Genomic DNA, 3684 nt, shown 5'->3' on the forward strand with positions numbered 1-3684 from the left:
GAGGATGTGACAGCAGAGATATTGAGGGAGCGTCAGCTGGAGTGTTGTCAACCCCTTGAATGTACTGTAAATCCATGGTTAACTGAGAAATGAAATATGTAGGCCGTAGCTGTCGTTGTGAGTAGGTCTTATTATTGAGAAACGTGGTAGTGAGAGGCTTGTGGTCGGTGTAAATATGAAATTTACTACTTCACGCGAAGTAGTGAAAGCGCTTGATTGCCCTGTAGATGGCAAGTAGTTCTTTGTCGTAGGTACTGTACTTGGATTCCGCGTTGTTGAGCTTCTTAGAGAAGAATGCGAGTGGTTTCCAACCTCCGTCGATATGCTGCTGCAGGACTGCTCCAGTACCAATGCCGGAAGCGTTGGTGGCGACAGAGATGACTGCATCTGGGTTGGGGAAACAGAGCGGAGAAGCATCTCTGAGGGCTTGTTTAGCTGTGATAAAGACTTCCTCAGTTTCCTGAGTCCAAGCAGAGTTTACCGGGAAATAAGCACCTAGGATAGGCTGAGATACTCCTCCCGCATGGAATATCCACTCGAAGGAACGGCAAAGCTTGAGTTCGAGTTGCATGGTCCGTCGTTTTGGTACCATTGACGGCGGAGGATCGGAGGTAAAGACCGTTGACATCTTAAAGCAGGTAGGACGCTGACGTTTGAACTAGAGTCGATCAGAAACTTTGTCTTGTAGAGAAGGTCATAGAGGTGGAGCAGCGCTGACGAGAACTTACGAACATTATGTGCAGCTAATACTCGCTGTTGGCGTTTTAAGTCTTAGAGTAGGTACATGGCGCATTACACTTGATAGCGTCTTTCCCAAACTTGAGGTTTTAGAAACATACTGTAGAAGGGTACTTGGAATTGCTCCTAGAACGTCAACGTCGCCGGAAGCGATGTCGAGAGGATGGTCGGGAACGTGAATTTTTGTTGAGCTGTTTCTGCATATCCTTGATTTGCAGAGAGAGCTGAGAGACAGGCTTAGCAGATTGTTTGGTGTCATCTTATGTAGTGGTGCTTGCAACTGTAGGTGACTGTCCAGGTAGAAAGGTCTTCATAAACTCATCAGCGAGTGTGGAGATCTCGTCCGTTGAGAGTTTGTTCTTGACAGTGAAATGGCTACGCTGAGTTGCTGGTGGCAGCCGTTGACAGAACATTTGCTTAAACAGGTCCTTGTCGAAGGAGTTGTTCTTGTCTGCCAGTAGTATCTTCATGCGACGGAGGAGGTCGGAGGGCCTCTCATTCGAGTTCTTCCTTTGACAGGAGCTCTTGAAGTCGAGTAGCCATGGTAGACTGCAGGTGGAGCAGGATAGCGGCCTTGAGGTCTTCATACGGAGTGTCAAAAGTACTAATGACGTCAGTAACTTGCGAGAGGACGTCAGGCGGCAGAACTGACTTAGTGTGGGAGAACTCGGTGAGACTGGCAGTTATCGCTGAGGCTTTGAAGTTGCATTCTAAGATGGAGAACCAACCACATGGATGGGTCCTGGCTGCAAAATGCAGGCGCTCGGAAGGCGGCTGCAGCCGTCATTTCGGCCGGCATCGTTGTGGTTATCCATCGTAGCTGGTGAGTGTACTACATTTTAGGCTGTGGAATATTCGGGGAGCTTAGCGGTAATGTTCGAGAACACTAGCCTGGGCACTACAACACATAGATATCCTGGGAATGAGGACTCAAATATCCTGGGCACTACGACACAAATATCCTGGACACCACGACACACACATATCCTTGGCACTACGACACAAATATGCTGGGCATTGTTATGCGGTGGCAACGGTTGCGGGATGGTGATTCATGGGCGGGCTGGTGGGCCAGTGTGCAGAGGTCCATGGACGGGTAGGTGGTCCATTAGTCAGCCGCCCATAGGCAGTCCGCCAGAACGACGGGCAGGGCATGCGTCTGGGCAGCGTCAGCATGAGGCAGCGATTTGCCAAGCAGGGCGGTCGGCGGCGGTGGCGATCAGCAGGCAGGGAGATCGGCGGCGGCGACCAGCAGGCAGGCTGTCCGGGTCAGTCGGGGGCGGCCAGAAGGCAGAGAAGTCGGTGGCGGCCAGCAGGTAAGAAGGTCGGCGGCAACCAGCATGCAGGGCGACGACTCAGCAGGCAGGGCGGGCGACGGCGACTCAGCAGGCAGGACGGGCGACGGCGACAAGCAGGCAGGGCGAGTGGCAGTGACTCAGCAGGCGAGGATGTCAGGCGGCGGCGACCAGCAAGTAGGGCGAGCGGCGTCGATTCAGCAGCCGGGCCGATGGCAACCAGCTGGCAGGGCGGTCGGGGGTAGGGGGACTCAGTGGTCCTGCGTTTAGCGACAAGAACGGCCGCTCACCGGGGTCACCATTTGTAGTAGCTGGAGCTGGAGTGCCATTGTTGCTACTACTGATCACTCTCCAAGAATAAAGAATGGTAAGAAGAGGTTAAGAAAACTATTATTTCTCAATTTTTACTTTCCATCCTTATATATATATATATATATATATATATATATATATATATATATATATATGTGTGTGTGTACATATATATATATATATATATATATATATATACATATATATATATATATACTGTATATATATATATATATTAGTGATGTACCGAAGCTTCGGTATCGGTATATCGGTATCGGTATTGAAAAATAAATACCGATACCGATACCTTGAGAGAAAATTTAAGTTAAATTACTTTCATTCATGAAACAAATAAATAATTATATAAATATATAAAGTAAAGGGTGTCTTTCACGCCATGTGGTTGTGGAATCATTTGCGTCTTATGTAAGAAGAGAAGAGAGCTAGCTGATGGCTATTATCCTATTACCCTTTTCGATCTCATTCTTAATATTTATTTATTGTAATTATTTATTTATATTTAATATTTGAACTTGCATTTTTCAGATAGTCAATATTGTGATAAATTTATTAAATTACAATTAGAATTGCCAGAATTAGCAATAATGCCTAAGTCAAAGCAAAGTGTTATATGGAATCTAGTGACAGTATGCAAAGATGATTCTTCAAAAGTATCCTGTAATTTCTGTAATACAATATTAAGCAGAGGAGGAATAAACAGGCAAACCCAAACAACAACAAATATTAGAAAGCATCTTCAACATAAACATCCTGATGAGTTTGGAAATGCCGAATTGGAGCAGAAAAAAGCAGCTGAATCAAACCCAACACTTGCCTCATTCTTAAATGTTCCACCTACCAAAAAGCTAAAAAATTTCAACTTCAACTTCTAGTCAAAGTCAAACAGGCTGTTCAAGTGCAAAACAGGTATCTCAACAGCCAACTCTTGAAGCTACTCTCCAGTACAAAAAGATTTGGGACATCAACAGTGCTCCAGCAAAAGAGGTACACAAATATATTGCTGAAATGATCACAATAGATTGTCAACCTATATCTATTGTAGAAGATCTGGGATTTGCTAGGCTCCTTAATCACTTAAAACCAAACTATAAGATCCCAAGCAGGAAATACATCTCTAACACAACTATCCCAGAGCTTTATGAAAAAGTGCACAATAAAGTACAAGGCATTGTGAGCAATGCGCAAAATATCGGTATCGGTATCGGTAACCCATTAAATTCCTGTATCGGTATCGGTATCGGTATCGGTAAAATGCTAAAAAAAATATCGGTATCGGTATCGGTAAAAATTTTGGTTCTGGCACATCACTAATATATAT

The 3684-nt window shown here is 45.2% G+C and overlaps 1 pseudogene; it reads right to left on the minus strand.

Annotated features, from left to right (window-relative positions):
• Nucleotides 1-743: 743 nt before the first annotated feature.
• On the minus strand, nucleotides 744-1537 carry LOC143030603 (uncharacterized; annotated as a pseudogene).
• Between the last annotated feature and the right edge of the window lie 2147 nt (nucleotides 1538-3684).

This window comes from Oratosquilla oratoria, chromosome 1 (genome assembly GCF_046742065.1).
Source record: "Oratosquilla oratoria isolate Oo_2021 chromosome 1, ASM4674206v1, whole genome shotgun sequence".
In the NCBI taxonomy this organism is placed as follows: domain Eukaryota; kingdom Metazoa; phylum Arthropoda; class Malacostraca; order Stomatopoda; family Squillidae; genus Oratosquilla; species Oratosquilla oratoria.